A 20,981-nucleotide genomic window follows, 5' to 3' on the forward strand; every position below is an offset into this window, starting at 1 on the left:
ATGGCTAGCCCACCCCCACTGCTTTCCTAACCCTTCACTCTAGCACGGTTTTGTACTGCGGTAAATTCATCCCTGGACCGGAAATACTGGACAGTAGAGATTTCTGCAATAAAGGTTGGCAATGATTGTTCCAATGCCAAGGGGATGGACAGGCAAGAGGAATGTAAGTTGTTTTTCTCCAAGTTACCCTCTTAGAGCCAAGACAACACTCTCTGTTCTAGGATGCACCAGCACTACCACCTAGATCCCCCCAACACACACATATACTATTTCAAAATAACCTTTTATCTGCTCAGGGGGTTCTTATGGTTTGCTTGTTATTTCCTGGAAACCTATAGTTTCTCCAAGGTTAATCTCAAGGGGAGGAGCCAGCAGCCTATCTATTTCACCATATTGGTCAAAAGATGCCATTAAACACATTAGAATGGGAAAGAAAGGGAGTTGGGACTGGGCAATGGAGTTAAAAGGGAATGAATGAATAAATAAACAGGAGAGGGGCCCTGAATGGGGCAAAAAGCCACATAGTATTCACGGTTTTATTATAAAATATAATTATAAAAAATAGTAATTCCTTGCCCCATCACACTCTACTCTGATTTCCACAACCCCAAACATTCAACTCTTTCAGATTTTTCTTTTGGTACTTATCTTGTATTTCTAAATAAAGTTTTTAAACTCTTCTTTCTTTCTTTTTTTTAGAAATTCTTTTTTTTAGGGGGGGGGGGGCGCCACGCTGTGAGGCTTGCATTATCTTATTTCCCCAACCCGGCCCTTTGGCAGTGAAAGCGTGGAATCCTAACCACTGGACTGCCAAGGGATTCCCTAAACTCTTATTGCTTGATTTTCCAATTTTAGATGCTTTCCATTGACCATAGAGGGAGATTTTTTGTGAAACTAACACGGCTTGTGTTTCAGAGTCCCTCACTTTCACAGGCCCTTTTCAAGGCCCCATTCTTAACTTCAAACACATAACTTTGTATTACTTTTCTTAAAGACCATCCCTCGAATCATATGTTCCTCTGGCCCTACAAAACTCGAATCCATCCCTGATTTACTACCGAATTTCCACAATGAGGACTTAGCTAAGTTATAGCCCACTCCCTTCAACACACACCAAAACACATACTTTTCCCTTCCTCAATCTCACACAATTATATTATGTTTTTAAATTTTAGGCCATCTACCATGTTTTAACCCACAGATGCTCTTCCTTGTTATCTTTTCCACATTATCTTATTTTGTCTTATGGGTGTGAAACCGAGCAGGTCCTGGTGGGGCTCCTGGGCACGGAAGCCTTTCCGTGTCCCCCGTTCCTTGTTTGTAGGGAACAGACTCCAGCCTCCATGACCTTCCCTGAGTTCCAAAGGGCAGATTCGAACAGTTGCTAATCAGGGAAGGGAGGGGATGCAGAGACAAGGGAGGAGCAGCCAAGAAACAATAGTGCCGCCTTGAGGCAGCGTCCTGGTTCCCCCTCAAGTAATACACATAATATCTTTGAGCTCTTTATAGAACTGAAACCCAACAAATGGAAGTTGTCAGCATTCTTCCTACCAGAGAAGACCACCTGAGGCCAGATTAAAGGAACCAGAGAAGCTCATCAAGAGATTATCTGAGACCAGATTAAAGGAGTGCAGCAGGCCCAGTACACACCCTAATCTTGTCAGCAACCCCACACTTGTACTATTGCTATACAACTCCTCACCAAATCCTCCCAGGTTGGGACACAACAGTTTATGAGGACAGGAACCTGCTGTGTCCCCTTTTGCCTGGCAAAGCAATAAAGCTATTCTTTTCTACTTCACCCAAAAGTCTGTCTCCAAGATTCGATTTGGCACTGGTGCACAGAGGCTGAGTTTTCGGCATCAGATGCAATATTTTATCTCTCTAGTAATATTGCAGGGTTTGTTTTGTTTTGTTGGTTAGTTGGTTGGTTGGTTTTATAGTTTAGTTTAGTTTAGTGTAATTCCCTAAACTGTCTCTGTTTCCTCTAAGTTCCTTCTTTCTTCATGGTCTGTTTAGCCCTCTCTCTTACACTGTAGACTTCTCTTAAATGGGCGGTAATCCAATCAGATTTAAGAGTGAGGTACTTAAAAACTGATCAGGAACTCAGATGGGGGAAGTTTTGTAAATGGTGGGTGTGGTAGGCAGGCTCTAAAATGGCTCCTCGTGATCCTCAGCTCCCAGTAGTCATGCCTTTGCAGTGAAGGATTATTCCAAAGAGAGGCTGGTCTTTGCCCTCAGTTCCTGGGAGGTCAGTTCTAAGCCCTTGGAATATTCTGCCTGATGAGGGTATCTTATGTACCTGGAGGCCTAGGGCCACGCGAGGTAGTCTGTGCTAACAATGTGATTTATGGTGGTGGCTCTGGACCATGCAGGAACAGCTCATCCTCCAGAGGGGCTACAGACGAAGGTTAGCCAGGCAGGCAGTCAACCATGTCTACATGCCTAAGCCCCAGTACAAATTCTGGACACCAAGGCTGGGGTAAGCTTCCCCAGTTGGCAATATTACATGTGTATTGTCACACATTGTTGCTATAAGAAGTAAGCACTTCTTGCACAACTCCTTGGGGAGAGGAAGACTGGATGTTCCGCACTTAAGCTCTCCTGGACACTGCCTTATGTTCCTCTTCCCTTGGGTGATTTTGATCTGTATTTTTCCACTATAATAAACCTTAACCATGAATATGACCACTTTTAGTGAGTACTGTGATTCCCAGGAAATTATCAAACCTGAGGGTGGTCTTCAGGACCCCTACATTTGCAATGCCTTTGTGTAATCCTTTCCCTTTGAATGTGGGCTGGACTTACTGACTCACTTCAAGCCAACAAAATATGACTGAAGTGATGGGATGTCGCTTCTGAGATTAGTTTATAAATAGGCTGAGGCTTCCACCTTGGGTACTGTAGACAATAGCCTCTTTCTTGTATTGCTTGCCCAGGGAGAAGACAGCTGTCATGTCCTGAGCCAGCTCCATGGAGAGGCCCACTTGGCAAGAGTCCAGCAACCACATAAATGTGCTTAGAAGTGGATCTCACTTCAGTTGAATCTTCAGATGAAACTGCAGCCCTGGCTGACAGCTTGCCTGCAATCCCACAAGAGACCTTGAGCCAGAGGTACTCAGCTAAGCCATGATTCTTAACTTAGAAACTCTGAGATAATAAATGTTTGCTGTTTTAAGCCACTAAGTTTTGGAGCAATTTGTTACACAGTGGGCTACAATGTTAAGGTGATTAGGAGGATCCTATGTATTGAGTATCCAGAATTGTTTTTATCTGTAGGTATTTTTCCTGAGGCCATTCAGTTTCTTTGAAGAAGAACTCTCCAATCTCCCAGAGAATATATGCCTGGCTGCCTGAGTTCAGGGGCCAGAGCTGGAAAAGGGACCAAACTTTCACTTATTCCCTCCATTTTTAGCCCCAAGGCAAACCCCTGCCCTCTAGTGTGTTTGGTGTGCCTAATTCTGAAGACTTTCCTTTGTCATCTGTCTGGAGAAGTTGTTGTAGCTACACCCAGGTGGAGAAGGGGCCTGGTGGGGCTAATGGCTCTGTATGTAGACTTTCAAAATTTTTCCTTGTTTTCAGCCCAGATCCTTATTCTCACCTTTTAAAGTAACTAGTGTCATTCACAAAAATCAACCCCACAAGAGTTACGGATCTACCATGACAAACAAAACTATAAAACTTTTAGGAGATAATAAAGAGGAATATAATATCTTTATGACCTCAGGAAAGAGAAAGATACCTTAATATAGTTTTAAAAAATATAAATTATAAAGGAAAAATATTATAAATTGGTCTACATGAAATATAGAATTTTGTCCATCCAGAAACACCATAAAAAGAGTAGAAAGACAAGACATATATAGTTACAACACATATGATCCACAAGAGGCTTATAACCTAACTATATAAAGGTATCTTAAAAATCAGTAAGAAAACAAAGGCAACCCACTGCAAAAATATGGGCAAAAAGCCCTGAACAGGCAATTCGCAAATAAGGACATTAACAAACATATGAATAAGTGCTTAATGTGGTTAGTAATCAATGAAATGCAAATAAAAACCTAAGTGAGGTACCACAACACATCCATTGTACACAATGCAAATATCTATGAGCAGAAGCGTGATTAGTAAATTGTTGTTATGTTCAGACAATAGAATACTATCCTTCCAAGAAGATGCACAAACTAAAGATACATGTAACATAATGAATGAATCTTGAAACACATTTTTAAATAAAAGAAGCAAGATATGAAAGGATAAATATAGTAAGACTCTATTTATATAAAGTCCCAAATCAGGCAAAACTAGGAATGTCTACATAGATTGTAAAACTACATATATATTTTATGTATATATAAAATATATATACAGGCATACCTCAGAGATATTGCAGGTTTAGTTCCAGACCACCACAATAAATTAAATATCACAATAAAGCGAGTCACATGAATTTTTTTGGTCTCCCAGTTATATAAAAGTTATGTTTACACTATACTGTAGTCTATTAAGTGTGCAATAGCATTATGTCTAAAAAAAGTACATACCTTAATTAAAAAATACTTTATTGCTAAAAAATGCTATCATCTGTGCCTTCTGTGAGTCATAGTTGTAACATGAAAGATCACTGATCACAGATCACCATGACAAATATATTGTGAGAATTGCCAAAATGTGATACAGAGACACAAAGTGGGCAAATGCTTTTGGAAAAATGGGGCTGAGACATTTGCAACAACACAGACATAGAGGGTATTATGCTAACTGAAATAAGTCAGACAAAGACAAATACCATATGACTCCACTTATATGTGGAATCTAAAAAAACAAAACAAATGAACAAACGTAACAAAACAGAAACATAGTCAGATACAGAAAACAAACAAGTGGTTGCCAGAGGGGAAGGGGATGAGGAGAAGAGAGAAATAAGTGAGGGAGATTAAGAGATACAAACTTCCAGTGGCCTTCCCTGGTGGCGCAGTGGTTGAGAGTCAGCCTGCTAATGCAGGGGACACGGGTTCGAGCCCTGGTCTGGGAAGATCCCACATGCCACGGAGCAACTAGGCCCGTGAGCCACAACTACTGAGCCTGCACGTCTGGAGCCTGTGCTCCGCAACAAGAGAGGCCACGATGGTGAGAGGCCCATGCACCGCAATGAAGAGTGGCCCCCGCTTGCCGCAACTAGAGAAAGCCCTAGCACAGAAACGAAGACCCACCATAGCAATCAATCAATCAATCAATCAATCAATCTTTAAAAAAAAAATGAGTCATGGGTATAAAATGTACAATGGGGGGAATATAGTCAATAATTATGTAATATCTTTGCATGGTGACATATTGTAACAGGTGATCATTTTGAAACATATAGAAATGTCGAATCACTATGTTGTGTTACAGGAACTAACATAGTGTTGTAGGTCAATTATACTTCAGAAACAAACTCAGAAAAAGAGATCAGATTTGTGGTTACCAGAGGTTGGGGGAAGGGGAAGTGGATGAAGGCAGTCAAAAGGTACAAACTTCCAGTTAGAAGATAAACAAGTCCTAGGGATGCAATTTATGACATGATAAATTAACACTGCTGTATGTTATATATAAAAGTTGTTAAGAGAATAAATCTTGAGTTTTCACCACAAGGAAAAAACATTTTATCTATTTCTTCAATTCTGTATCTATATGAGATGATGGATGTTCACTAAACTCACGGTGGTCATCACTTCATGATGTAGGTAAGTCAAATCATTGTGCTGCATGCCTTAAATTTATACAGTGCTGTATATCAATTATATCTCGATAAAGCTGGAAGAAAAATTTTAAAATAAATAAGTAAATAAAATGAGGAGGAAAAAAATGGGGCTGATGAACTTGCTCAACACAGGGTTGCCACAAACCTTCACTTTGTAAAAAACGCAATATCGATGAACCACAATAAAGTGAAGTGCAATAAAATGAGGTATTCCTGTGGAAAAAGGCATGTAATTACCATAAAAGTCAGGATAGTGGTTATCTGCGTGGGAAAGAGATTAAGATCAGGAAGGAATGCTAGTAATGTTCCATTTCCCGACATGGGGAGTGTTTGAGGAGCGTGTGCTTTATAGTGATTGGTTATTCTGTATATTTTATATATTTTTCTGTAGGTCTGTTATACTCAGTAACCAAAAGTTTAATTCTTTTTTTTTGTCTTCTCTACACTTTTCGTTACTGTAGTTCTGCTATTTAAAATGCTCTGTTTTATTTTTCTCAAGGTTACCTTTATAATTACACCTTTATATACTACTATCTTTTCCCCCTTTTTGTTTAAGCAATATTTATTACTTTCCTGCCATGCACAACGTGAGCCTGTATCTTCTTCCTCCTCTCTCACCTCCTTCTCTTCATCCAATTTCAATCAGTAACATTACATGACTCAGGGCATACTTGTGTGCCATTAAACATGCTTATCCTATTCCTACTTGATTTGTCACCCTTAAATGATACCTTTTGATTCTGAGCTCTTACAGATGAAGTTTTTCAAAACTTATTCTACTTCCAAATTGTTTCTCTCCTCCCATTTTCTGATGGTTCTAGTTTTCTTACACTGTCAGAGCCTGTAACATCGTGTCACCCTCAATCACACATTTATTTTTCTTATCTGTACCCTTATTTTTGCTTATTTGTTTTATATCTTAATTGACTCTCACTGCCAGCCCTTTAGCTGAAGTTTGCCCACGTTCTCTGCTGGCTGCTGTTAGTGCTTGAGCAGTTTCCTCAAGAAAGATTTGTATAATCAATGTCTTTTGGGTTCTTGCTGACTTAAAACTGTTCATCTGTAACCTTTATGTGTGAAGAACAGTTTGGCTGAATAAAAAATAATCTCTGGCTTTCTTTACTTGAGTATATTGTATGTATCGCTTTTGTGTTTTCTGGCATTAAATTTTGCTGTTTTGGGAAGTCTACGCCAATTTGTTTTTCTTTCCTTTTAAATGACTTTATCATTCTACCTGGCTCACCAAATAATTCTTCCTTGAAATTTGGATAAATTCACTTTTTACTTGAATTTGCTTACTGATCGTTGGTTCTAGTAGTTCTTCTGATAGCCACTGAAATGACTGGACAAAGGTTATGCCAAGAACAAAGACAGAGGCCAAGGGCTTTCTTTAAGCAGTATTATCACCCTGGTCAAAAGTAATCCTGCCCCTGTTAACTCTATTTTTCTAGACCTTTGATAGGTAGCAACAAGAAAAAAAAAAAAAAAAAGAGGTATAATTCACATGCAATAAATGCACATATTTAAAGTGGACTATTTGATGAGTTTTAACATAGACAGTTTTGGAATACATAGGCACCCTAGGTTTGGCTCCCAAAGTGTGTGAATACACATGATCCTCCTTGACAGCCTGATTTGACCACTAACTCTCTGAGAAGAAAAAGAAATTTCAACCTTCCTCCAAAGGAAAACTAAACAATACACACAAAAGGATGCTAAAATCCCCCAAACACCAGCCTGAGGTTTTGCCTAAATTTTCTTTAAAGTCTTTTTTTTTTTCATTTTTTTAAAATAAATTTAATTTATTTATTTTATTTATTTATTTTTGGCTGCATTGGGTCTTCATTGCTGCGTGCGGGCTTTCTCTAGTTGCGGCAAGTGGGGGCTACTCTTCGTTGCGGCACGCGGACTTTTTTCGCTGCAGTGGCTTCTCTTGTTGCGGACCACAGGCTCTAGGCATGTGGGCTTCAGTAGTTGTGGCACATGGGCTCAGTAGTTGTGGCTCGTGGGCTCTAGAGCGTAGGCTCAGTAGTTGCGGCGCACAGGCTTAGTTGCTCCGCGGCATGTGTGATCTTCCCGGACCAGGGCTCAAACCTGTGTCCCCTGCATTGGCAAGCGGATTCTTAGCCACTGCACCACCAAGGAAGTCCCTCTTTAAAGTCTTTTTTGGGGGGACACTAGTGTCTTTACTTGTATTTCATCCCAAACACCTTTCTTTTGAAATATAATTTGTTTAAAGTGTTTGGATAAATAATATATAATTATTATTAACATATGTTAATCATTTATTGTGTGATTACCAGATAGTCCAAATTTTGAAAGGCTCTTTAAGAATTCAGAAAATACAACCCACCACAATGATAAAAGAATCATTACCATCCTTTAAAACTGTGCATAGGGCTTCCCTGGTGGCGCAGTGGTTGAGAATCTGCCTGCCAATGCAGGGGACACGGGTTCGAGCCCTGGTCTGGGAAGATCCCACATGCCACGGAGCAACTGGGCCCATGAGCCACAACTACTGAGCCTGCACGTCTGGAGCCTGTGCTCTGCAACAAGAGAGGCCGTGATAGTGAGAGGCCTGCACACCGCGATGAAGAGTGGCCCACGCTCGCTGCAACTAGAGAAAGCCCTCGTACAGAAACAAAGACCCAACACAGCCAAAAATAAATAAATTAATTAATTAAAAAACAAAACAAAACAAAACTGTGCATATATATATTTTTTATAAAGGACCTGAACTTCAGTAAGTCCTGAGACTTAACTGTGCAGTTTCAGTGGGAAGATTGTGGGTTCGAGTCCCATATGCGGTGTGGTTTTGAGACAGGAGGGAAGGGGGCAGGGCACAACCTTTTTTTTTTTTTTTAAATAAACTTATTTATTTTATTTATTTATTTTTGGCCGCATTGGGTCTTCACTGCTGCACAGGCTTTCTCTAGTTGTGGCAAGCGGGGGTCACTCTTTGCTGCGATGCGCAGGCTTCTCATTGCAGTGGCCTCTCCCATTGCGGAGCATGGGCTCTAGGCGTGTGGGCTTCAGTAATTGTAGCACATGGGCTCAGTAGTTGCAGATCGCGGGCTCCAGAGCGCAGGCCCAGCAGCTGTGGCACACGTGCCCAGCTGCTCCATGGCATGTGGGATCCTCCCAGACCAGGGCTCGAACCCACGTCCAAGGCATTGGCAGGCGGACTCTCAACCACTGCGCCACCAGGGAAGCCCTAGACCCATGTTTTTATAATGTTAGTGTCTAGTTTCTGAAAGAACCAGCTCATAAAAGCCACAGCATATAAATTATACTACATCTAAGTTATAATTTTATGTTCACATTACATATAGATATTCCCCAATATATTCATAAGTGATTCCCAGACATTTTTGATTCATCACTAAGGTTTTTATCCTCTTATAAAACAAATACTTTATAGTGGAGAATCCTGGCAGATACCAAGTGATCAAGGTTAACATCACCAGTAATATAGAAACATCATGTTGTACCCCTGATATGATGCACTAAGAAGGGTACATCACCTTGTAGTAGCCTTCCCAATAATGTAGAACCTCAATAATTACAGGAAAACATCAGATAATTGTGGGATAATTGTCCCAATTGTGGGCTAGCCTATAAAATAACTGTCCAGTATTCTTCAAAAGAGTCAAGCTCTGGGAATTCCCTGGCGGTCCAGTGGTTAGGACTCTGTGCTTTCACTGCCAAGGGCCTGGGTTCAATCCCTAGTCAGGGAACTAAGATCCTGCAAGCCATGCGGCACGGCCGAAAAAAAAGGATGTCCAGTTTTGCATGTTCATTATTTTTAAGAGTTGTAATATATTTAATAGTATGAATGTTCCATAAATTACTTAATCAGTTCTCCATTAACACACACTTAGGATAGTTTTTCACTACTACAAACAATACTTCTGTGAATACTATTCTACATGTATTTTTGGGTCCTTTTGCAAATAAAACTGTAGAGTTCATTCTTGGATCAAAGAGTATATGCATTCAGAAAAAAATTATAGGTATTATCAAATTTCCTTCTTAAACAGCTATAATGGGACTTCCCTGGTGGTGCAGTGGTTAAGAATCCACCTGCCAGTGCAGAGGACACGGGTTCAAGCCCTGGTCCAGGAAGACCCCACATGCCTCAGAGCAACTAAGCCCATGTGCTACCACTACTGAGCCTGTGCTCTAGGGCTCTCAAGCCACAACTACTGAGCCCACGTGCCACAACTACTGAAGCCCAAGTGCCTAGAGCCTGTGCTCTGCAACAAAAGAAGCCACCACAATGAGAAGCCCGTGCAGCACACTGAAGAGTAGCCCCTGCTCGCCACAACTAGATAAAGCCCACAAGCAGCAAGGAAGACCCAATGCAGACAAAAAAAAAAAAATAGGCTATAAGAATTTATAATACGTTTTGTTCCAACCTTGCCCTCAACATTACGAAAGTTCCTTTTCCCCCAAATCATCTGCAACACTATTATCAATTATTATTATTTTTTTTTTTAAGCCAGCATTTTATTTATTTATTTATTTATTTATTTATGGCTGTGCTGGGTCCTTGCTTCTGTGCGAGGGCTTTCTCCAGTTGCGGCAAGCGGGGCCACTCTTCATCACAGTGTGCAGGCCTCTCACCGTCGCGGCCTCTCTTGTTGCGGGGCACAGGCTCCAGACGCGCAGGCTCAGTAGTTGTGGCTCACGGGCCCAGTTGCTCCGCGGCATATGGGATCCTCCCAGACCAGGGCGCGAACCCGCGTCCCCTGCCCTGGCAGGCAGACTCTCAATCACTGCACCACCAGGGAAGCCCCAATTATTTTTATATTGACCAATTTTTTTTTTTTGACTACACCACACAGCTTGTGGGATCTTAGTTCCCCTACCAGGGATGAACCTGGGCACTCAGCAGTGAAAGCACAGAGTCCTAACCAATGGACTGCCAGGGAATTCCCTATATTGACCAATTTAATAGAATAAAAAGTGATGTACTGGAAGGAGGATTCTGGGAAGATAGTGAAATACAAAGCACCAGAAATCTGTCTCCCTACCTACACAACAATTGCACTGGCAAAATCTGTCTGGCGTAGCTATTTTGGAACTCTGGCATCTATAGGAAGTCTCACAACTTCCAGAGGAAGGCTTGGACAGTAAATTGTGGTTAATTTTGGTCAATTTAAGCTCTTAGCTCAGTAGCAGCTAGTTATCCCCTATATCCCAGTCCCATAGTAGGCAGCTGTGCAGGTGTTTCAGGAGCAATGTGTGGAGCTTGTGGGAGCCAAGGCGGGCAATAAGGACCTTGTCCTCTAAATACTGGGGATCTGTGTTCTGATTGATGATTGCTGCTTCTGATCATGGAAGTTCAGACACAGGTATGGGCAGCAATTGTTATGCCCTGCCCCACATTGTTACAAGCCTCTCCAGCTCTGCCTGAAATGACTTCCAAGGTATTTAAAGGACTGATGCCTTTTTTCCTTACTCTTTATTTTTCTCTTGTTTCACTTTTGGGAGCCAGACTAGGACATTTAAGGACTAGGATATTCCAAAACAACCACATATACAAAGTCATTGTGCATGCCGAGGGGAAGGTACAGACTCAGAAAAGACTTGAGAAAACCCTAAGTTTACACTTCAGGTTTATTCCTAGCACAGAGATATCTAAAATAATCAAAAATAAAAATAAAAACAAAAGCAAAAAACAGCAAACCCTGGGGAAGAAGGAGAATCTGATTTCTAGAGTTCCCATATTACTAGTTTCAAAAGTTCAGTTTTCAACAAAAAATCACAAAACATATAAAGAAACAGTAAAGTATGGCCCACTGAAAGGAAAGAAATAAATCAACAGAAAGTGTCCCTGAGAAGGACAAAATGGCAGACCTATTAGACAAAGACTTTAAAATAACTGTCTGAAAGATGTCCAAGGAGATACAAAGTATAAAATGAAACCAAAAAGAAATTCTGAAGCCAAAAGTTACAATAAATTAAATGAAACATTCACTAGAGGAATTCAATAGCAGATTTGACCAGGCAGAGGAAAGAATCAATGAATTTGAAGATAGGATAATGGAAATTATGATGTCTGAGGAATAGAAAGAAAAAGAAGAAAACTGAACAGAATCTAAGGGACCTAGGTGACAACATCAAATGGACCAATATAAACATTGTGGGAATCCAAGAAGACAGAGAAGAAGGCAGAGATATTATTTGAAGAAATAATGGCCCCAAACTTCTCAAATTTGAAAGACATAAACATCCAAAAAGCTCAATGAATTCAAGTACAATGAACTCAAAGAGACCCACACCAAAGTATAATTATAATCAAACCGTCAAAAGATAAAGACAAAGAACGAATGTTGAAAGCAGCAAAAAGAAGTGACTTGTCCCAAAGGGTCCTCAATAAGATTATTAGCATATTTCTCATCAGAAACTTTGGAGATCAGAAGGCAATGGGCCAATATATTCAAAGTGCCAAAAGGAAAAAACCGTAAACCAAGAATCCCATACCTCGCAAAACTGTCCTTCAAATGTGAGGGAGAAGTTAAAACACTTCCAGATTTAACAAACAAACAAACAAACAAACAAAAAATACTGAGGGAGTTCGTTATCACTAGACCTACTATAAGAAATGCCAGAGGGGGTCCCACAGGTTGAAATGAATGGACAGTAGACAGTAACTTGAAGCTGTATGAGAAAGAAAGTTCTCAGTAAAAGTAAATACATGAGCAATTATAAAAGCTAGTTATCGGGCTTCCCTGGTGGCGCAGTGGTTGAGAGTCTGCCTGCCGATGCAGGAGACATGGGTTCGAGCCCTGGTCCGGGAAGATCCCACATGCCGCGGAGCAACTGGGCCCATGAGCTACAACTACCGAGCCTGCGCGTCTGGAGTCGTGCTCCGCAACAAGAGGCCGCGACAGTGAGAGGCCTGCGCACCGCGATGAAGAGTGGCCCCTGCTCGCCGCAACTGGAGAAAGCCCTCGCACAGAAACGAAGACCCAACACAGCCAAAAATAAATAAATAAATAAATAAATTTTAAAAAAAAAAAGCTAGTTATAATTGTAACTTTGATTTGTAACTTCACTTTTTGTTTTCTACATGATTTAAGAGACTTTTAAAAAAAATAAACTTATTTATTTATTTATTTTTGGCTGCATTGGGTCTTCGTTGCTGTGCGCGTGTTTTCTCTAGTTGCAGCGAGTGGGGGCTACTCTTCGTTGCGGCATGCAGGCTTCTCATTGTGGTGGCTTCTCTTTTTGCGGAGCATGGCTCTAGGTGCATGGGCTTCAGTAGTTGTGGCACGTGGCTCAGTAGTTGTGGCTTGTGGGCTCTAGAGCACAGGCTCAGTAGTTGTGGCGCACACACTTAGTTGTTCCATGGCATATGGGATCTTCCTGGACCAGGGCTTGAACCTGTGTCCCCTGCACTGGTAGGTGGATTCTAAACCACTGTGCCACCAGCAAAGTCCCTTAAGAGACATTTTAAAGAAAAAACAATTACTTGCCTAAAAGCTAGTATAAGTGTAACTTTGGTTTGTAACACCCCAAGCTTTTAAGTAGTTTGATTTATTACTATTTACCTTTATGGCTTGTGGGTTTTTAGATGTGCCTTTTAACAAAGCATTCATCACTCCAAGAAGTTAAAATAATTCACCCATAGTGGTGATCATTCTGTAAAGTATAGAAATATCAAAACACTATGTTGTGCAGCTGGAACTAACATAGTGTTGTAGGTCAATTACACTTCAATAATTTCTTAAAAATCACCTATACTTTCTTCTAGTGCTTTTATTCTTTACATTATAATTTTTAATTTATCTAGAATTTATGGTTATACAAAGAATAAAGAAGAAATTTGGTATGCATATAATTTTTTTTCAAAATGGCCTTACAATTTTGAGTAATCTATCTTTCCCCACTGATGTGAAAAAAATAAGTTAATGCATACTAAATTTTACATGTATTTCAGTCTATTTTTTCTACTTTCAGTATTTTCCTTTGATCCAATTTAGGTCCCTTTCTGCATCAGTACCAATATGCTTAAATTACTATAGCTTTATAATAGGATTTATTATCTGGTTATTTGGTATGGCTAGCCACCTGTTATTCATCTTTGTCAGATGATACCTGGCTCTTCTCAAACATTTATTCTTCTAGATAAACTTATCATTTCATGAAATTCTAACCAAGTAAGCAAATAAACACAAACCAATTAGTATCTGGGTTTGGAGCTACATTGAAATTACAGATTGATTTTGTGAAGAACTGGTATACTTATAATCTATTTTAGTCTTCCTAGCCAAAAACATTTAAAAATTTTATTCCATTAAAATATATTTCATTTTAATAAATAACTCTTGAATGCCCAATATGCATTAGATGCTCTACTAGGCATCAGGGAAACAAAAATTAAGACATGGTCGGGAGTTCCCTGGTGACCTAGTGATTAGGATTCCAGGTTTTCACAGCTGTGGCTGGGTTCAATCCCTGGTCGGGGAACTGAGATCCTGCAAGCCTCGCGGCGTGGCCAAAAAAAAAAAAAAAAAAAAAAAGACATGGCCTCTAGGAGCTCATATCCTGGCTGGGAGGACTGACAAGTAAACAAGTAGTTCTAACATAATGTGTGATAAGTAAATATAAAAGTGTGTCTACAGCTTAGAGAACAGATACAGAAGAACATAACTGTCACTTGGAGAAGGGTATCAGGGAAGGCTGCCAGGAGGCTATGACCCTTACCTGCTCCTTGAAGGATGAACATAAATTCATCAGCAGCAAATTGGGGAAGGTATTCTAAGAAGAGGACAAAGCATATGAAAAGGGACAAAATAATGAAAGGGTATGTCATGATAGGTTTGGAGAATTATGAGAATTTCACTACGGCTTAAGAATTGCATTCAGATAATGAATTGGCAGATGAGCCATAAAATATAACTTGTCTTAAATTTAGAAACTGTAGCAGGACTTAATATGTGCCATATAGTGTTCTATGCATTCTATACACTTTACGTGTGTTAATTCACGTATTCCTTACAACAACTCTCTCAGACAGGTTCAATTGTTGTGCATATTTTTCACATGGGAAACAGACACAAGGAATAAATAAACTTGCCTGAGGTCACATAGCTATAGGTGACAATCAAAATTTACTCCTGGAAGTCTGACTGAACCACTAGGCTCACTATCTGCCTCTCTCTGAAAAGCTTTGTATGCCATGGTAAAAAGTTTAGCTTTTAATTATAGGTAACAAAGAGCCAACAAAGAATTTTAAAGAAAGTAATGACTTATTAGGTTAATTTTGGGAGGAAGATTACTTTGGTAGCAGCTTTGAGGGTGAGTAGTAGGAAAAGATGGTTACAAGGAGAACAGGGAAGAAGCTATTCCTATCATTCAGAGATAAGGAGGACCTGAATTCATGACAAATGGCAGTGAATACAGAAGAGATCAGGATTAGTATGACATGTCCAAAATAAATGAATAGGATTGGGTGGTCAATTGGATATACGGATTAGAGAGGTATCAACACCTCCCTTGCAAAATATCTAGGTGGAGTTGTCTAAAGACTGCTGGGGAGAGGGAATTCCCTGGTGGTCCAGTGGTTAGGACTCAGTGCTTTCACTGCTGGGGCCTGGGTTCAATCCTTGGTTGGGGAACTAAGATCCCACAAGCTGCACGGCATGGCCAAAGAAAAAAAAACCTGCTGGGGACAGAGTCAGGCTAAAGATACAGATTATTGAGTCATCCAGATTATTGGTGGTAATTGAAGCCTATGGGACTAGAAACCCCAGGTAAAACAACCAAACAGAGCTTTAGGGAATACCAGCATGTAAGCAATGAGCAGAAGAAGAGAAGTAGCCTCTAAAAATAACAGATAAAGACCTGTAAAACAGGTAGGAAGATAATTAACAAAAAATAGAAAGCAACAAATACCGTAAAAGAGGTACAAGCAAATTAGTGTGGGAGTTCAGAGGAGGATTACAACTTAATCTTTCTGAGCCTCTGTTAAGTCATCTGTAAAATTAAGTTGGACTAAGTGGTCCCTGAAGTCTCTTTTGTCTCTAAACCTCTGAATCTATTCAGTGTCTATCATATGCCCACTAACAGAGGAGATGGTATGAGAAGATGCAAGGCACAAACCCTGCTCTGGAGGAGCTTTCAATCTACTGGAGACCCTGGCCTCCTCCCCCTCCCCACCACACACTAAATAAACACTGGAGATGAAGATCATTTATTTATAATTAAGGGGTGAATTTTGTGGCATAGCCTGTGGGATGCAAATTCAGAGATGAGAGTAAGATAATATGTACATAAAAGTTTAATGGAAAAAGAGAGTGGAATTGGGCTGGATTTAGATAGAGAAGAGGAGAAGGATGGAGAGAAATAAAGATGTGAGTCCACTTGCTTGACTGAACTTGAAGATCTCAGTTGGGAGTTCATGGGAAGTAGGGTTTTACTAGGTAGTACAAGGTCAGATTATGGTGGTTCTTACAAACCAGAGAATGGGGTTTAGAATTGACCTGGAGTGAGCAGAGAGCTATTATAGATCCTTGGGCAGGGTTGGGATATATTTAAAGTACAGGACATAGGTAATTTGATCGATCTCAGATAATTTTACCCCACAAAATGTTTACTGCTATATTATACTTTATCCCACTGCCAATTTCAGTGTTGTGGATGCTGCGGTGTGCTGCCTAAATCACCCTCCTCAGGTCTGAAGCACTCTAGCTTCTGGGAGAGTAGACAGCTGGCAACTCTCAGCTAAGTCCTTGTCTGGAACTTGCCTTGGGCTGAAGACAGCCACCTTGTCCAATGTCATGCTACCTCACCAGGAGCAGCCTACTTTCAACAGTACTTACAAAGGCCCAGCCAAGCCATCCCAGTTCAGAAAAGCTGAAAAGTGTCATCCCAGTTCCAGAGTTCCCAGTAGGGATTGATCCAGGCCTTTCCTGCAACTGTATCACAGTTCAGCTTCCCCTCCAGCCCACTCCTTCTTCTTTCCCTCCTCCACAGGTGTTGATCCCAAGAACACTTCCCTAAGAAACGTTTTGCATGCTAATTTCCGCCTCGGATTTTTTTTCCTGGTGAACCAAATTGCAACACCCAAGACAATAATATTTTCACTCAACTCTTCATCTATTCTACTTGACAATTTAACTGAAGAAAATTTGTGAACCCAGATTTTGGTTTGAGCAGTTTTCCTCAATAATGTTGACATTTGTAGTTTAGAACACCAAGATCTACCTTTTATAAAACCTGTAATATCTAAGATCACATAACTTTTTTGGCAATATACATCACTTCAGTTTACGAAGAGAGTACAGCTACAAACAGCTAAGCATAAATAATGAATACCGATCAAAAGGAAATACTGAGTTGGTGGTAACCGTGGCTTGGCAGGCTAATGGAGCACATTGCTGGGTGTCTTGTATAGTAATATACTTGCAAGTCACAGGTGTTCCGCAGAGGTGGTCCATAGCTGAAGATTTTACAGAGTGCTGTTTCAGGTCATGAAGAATCATGACACCGTCTGATTTTTTTTTTTTTTTTTTTTTTGCAGTTGTCCAAAATATCTTACTTTTATATATTTTGCACTTAGCACTACTTAAAAAAAAAAATCACCAACAATTATACTACCAGATGGCTCTCAGCTAAGCACATTACTGTCTTGAAAACACCTTGAACAAAGTTCAGAAATTTAATACTTGGAATAAAAATGGGTAACAAAATATTACCATCCTAAAATTGGTGGTAAAGTGGTTACCACTGTTACAATGGTTGCCTCAAAGAGTCCACAGCATCAAAGTGCCTGTGAAAAATATCTTGCTAAGACAATGACTGGTCTGGCAGCTTTTTTTTTTTTTTGGCCACCCCGCACAGCTTGTGGGATCTTAGTTCCCCGACCAGGGATTGAACCCTGGGCCCACAGCAGTGAAAGAACAGATTCCTAATCACTGGACCACCAGGGAATTCCAGGTCTGGCAGCTTTTGAGGGAAGGAAGTGGTATGGAAAAGGGATGGAGAGATTGGCCATCTATATTGCTGATGGGCTACGGCCACTTTTTTGTCCTTATGATGCCTTGTTTTTCAAAATGTCCTTTTCTCAACAAGATTAATAGATGTAGTTTAGAAATAAGTAACACTCAGTGCTCACTGAAATTATCAAGTTTTTAACCCTGAAGTAAATAGGCTTACACTGCACTCTTTATAATACATACAAATTCAGTAAAGGGAAACATCCATTGAAAATGCTGGGCCTGCAATTGACATATTGCCAAAGAATAAATTATATCCTGTGCTGTAATTATGTATTCAGAAATAATGAATACTAGGAGAAAATAGCAAAGTAGTAATTATGCCAATTACAATTGATTAGTTGGTATTAACATTTAAAAATGTGCTCATTTTATTATACTCTCTTATGCCACATGAAGGCTCTGATACATGAAGATATCTCATTCCTCTTTAAAATCCCTTTTTATAATTGATTAAATTCAGTGAACTCAGAAGAATACTGGGAATTTGTATTATTACCCATGATGAAATTTTATTTAGTTATGCTACAATTTTCATTGTTTTATGTTACTCTGTTTTCTAATTTTCTAATCTGTTTCTCCTGTGCTATTGGAATACTATCATTGAATTTTTTTAATCATTGCATTTTTATATAGAACAAAATAATGCAAAAGAACTGTAACAAGTGGAGTACCTCAATATCCACTGTTGTTTACTTTTTGTTAGAAATTGAGATTAAATGTGGCAAAGTGATTGCCATTCTATATAAAGTAGAACTCTGTTTCTCTGCAGATCTACAAAGTATGAATTTGTTTAGCAGGACAAGATGATAATCCAGTGAGTTGGGCGCCCTTCATAGTTTTAACACTGAAAGTGAAGTCTACTTGAAATTAAATTTAACCTCTGAAAAAAACAGAAGGATCCTTCAATATGTGAAACATCAGAGTAAATTAATTATCTCCGTTTTCTCAAGTCATGAAATGGAGAGCAGACAGGTATTACGAATTGCTGCATAGGTAATTTACTTAACTTTTTATGACCTTGTGCCCTCTATGGTCAGACAAGAATACTACAAGAAATAAGCGGTTCCTCTCTTAAAGTAAGAGAGCATAACAGAATGTGAATTGAAGGAAAGATCTTCAAACTTAGTGAAAAGTACAAGACAAAATAAGGCAAGGAATATTTACGTGTGGCTAGATAGATGTTCTTAGGACCAATTTTAGTGAGTGGTTAAGATTTAATTATAGTGGGACTTCCCTGGTGGCTCAGTGGTTAAGACTCCACGCTCCCAATGCAGGAGGCCAGGGTTCGATCCCTGGTCGGGGAACTAGATCCCACGTGCATGCCGCAACTAAGAGTTCGCATGCCACAACTAAGGAGCCCACATGCCGCTACTAAGAAGCCTGTCTGCTGCAACTAAGACCCAGCGCAACCAAATAAATAAATAAATAAATAAAGATTTAATTACAGCTATAAGCAAAAGCTTAACATATATGGTCATTAACAGAATTCAATTTAAGAAAGTTATTTCCTAAGCTGTACACACTTCTTTCCTTTGAAAGAATTTGATTGCATAGTATGGAGGATAAAAGGAAGACTGAGGGAAAATGAAGCTGAGGGGTTTTTTTTCTCTTTTTAATTGAAGTATAGTTGATTCACAATGTTGTGCTAATCTCTGCTGTACAGTGACTCAGTTATACACATATAGACATTCTTTCTTCATATTCTTTTCCATTATGGTTTATCACAGGATATTGAATATAGTTCCCTGTGCTATACTTTAGGACCTTGTTGTTTATCCATTCTAAATGTAATAGTTTGCATATACCAACCCAAACTCCCACTCCATCCCTCTCCCTCCCCCCTCCCCCTTGGCAACCACAAGTCTGTTCTCTATGTCTATGAGAGTGTTTCTGTTTTGTAGATAGGTTCATTTGTACCATATTTCAGATTACACATATAAGGGATATCATATGCTATTTGTCTTTCTCTTTCTGACTTACTTCACTAAGTATGGTAATCTCTAGTTGTATCCATGTTGCTGCAAATGGCATTATTTCATTCTTTTTTATGGCTGAGTAGTATTCCATTGTATATAGGTACCACGTCTTCTTTATCCACTCATCTGTTGATGGACATTCAAGTTGTTTCCATGTTTTGGCTATTGTGAATAGTGCTGCTATTAACATAGGGGTGCATGCATCTTTTTGAATTATAGTTTTGTCCAGGTATATCCCAGGAGTGGGATTGCTGGATCATATGGTAATCCTATTTTTAGTTTTCTGAGGAACTGCCATACTGTTTTCCATAGTGACTACCAACTTACATTCCCACCAACAGTGTAGGAGGGTTCCCTTTTCTTCACACCCTCTCCAGCATTTGTTATTTGTAGACTTTTTAATGATGGCCATTCTGACTGGTGTGAGGTGGTACTTCATTGTAGTTTTGATTTGCATTTCTCTAATAATTAGTGATGTTGAACATCTTTTCATGTGCCTACTGGCCATCTGTATCTCTTCTTTGGAGAAATGTCTATTAAGGTCTTCTGCCCATTTTTCGATTGGATTGTTTGTTTTTTTGTTGTTGAGTTGTATGAGCTGTTTGTATATTCTGGAGATTAAGCCCTTGTCTATAGCATCATTTGCAAATGTTTTCTCCCATTCTGTAGGTTGTCTTTTCATGTTTCTTTTTTTTTTTTTTTATGGTTTCCTTTGCTGTGCAAAAGCCTATAAGTTTGATTAGGTCCCATTTGTTTTTTTTTTTTTCTTTTCCTATTTCCTTGGGAGACTGACCTAAGAAAACACTGGGGGGGCTTCCCTGGTGGTCCAGTGGCTAAGACTCCCAATGCAGGGGGCCTGGGTTCGATCCCTGGTCAGGGAACTAGATCCCACATGCCACAACTAAGAGTTTGCATGCTGCAACCAAGAGTTCTCATGCTGCAACTAAAGATCCCACACGCCACAACTGAAGATCCCACACACCACAATGAAGATCCCACACATGGCAACGAAGATCCCATGTGCTTCAATTAAGACCCAGCACAGCCAAATAAATAAATAAATATTAAAAAAAAATAAGGTCATGTTACAACATACTACATACATTAAAAAAAAGAAAACATTGGTATGATTTATGTCAGAGAATGTTTTGCCTATGCCCTCTTCTAGGAGTTTTATGGTGTCATGTCCTATGTTTAACTCTTTAAGCCATTTTGAGTTTATTTTTGTGCATGGTGTGAGGGTGTGTT

The 20,981-nt window shown here is 39.7% G+C and overlaps 1 long non-coding RNA gene across 3 annotated transcripts in view; it reads left to right on the forward strand.

Moving 5' to 3' along the window:
- LOC132369118 (uncharacterized) overlaps positions 1 to 20,981 on the forward strand; it is a 63,155-nt gene that overhangs the window by 27,091 nt on the left and 15,083 nt on the right. For 2 of the 3 annotated variants that reach the window (XR_009504266.1, XR_009504265.1), the window contains one exon: positions 2,940 to 3,186. This is a non-coding gene — a long non-coding RNA (uncharacterized LOC132369118). Of the gene's footprint in view, positions 1 to 2,939; positions 3,187 to 20,981 lie in introns of those variants that run through there. The other variant, XR_009504269.1, reaches the window with a different exon arrangement.

This window comes from Balaenoptera ricei, chromosome 1 (genome assembly GCF_028023285.1).
Source record: "Balaenoptera ricei isolate mBalRic1 chromosome 1, mBalRic1.hap2, whole genome shotgun sequence".
NCBI lineage: Eukaryota > Metazoa > Chordata > Mammalia > Artiodactyla > Balaenopteridae > Balaenoptera > Balaenoptera ricei.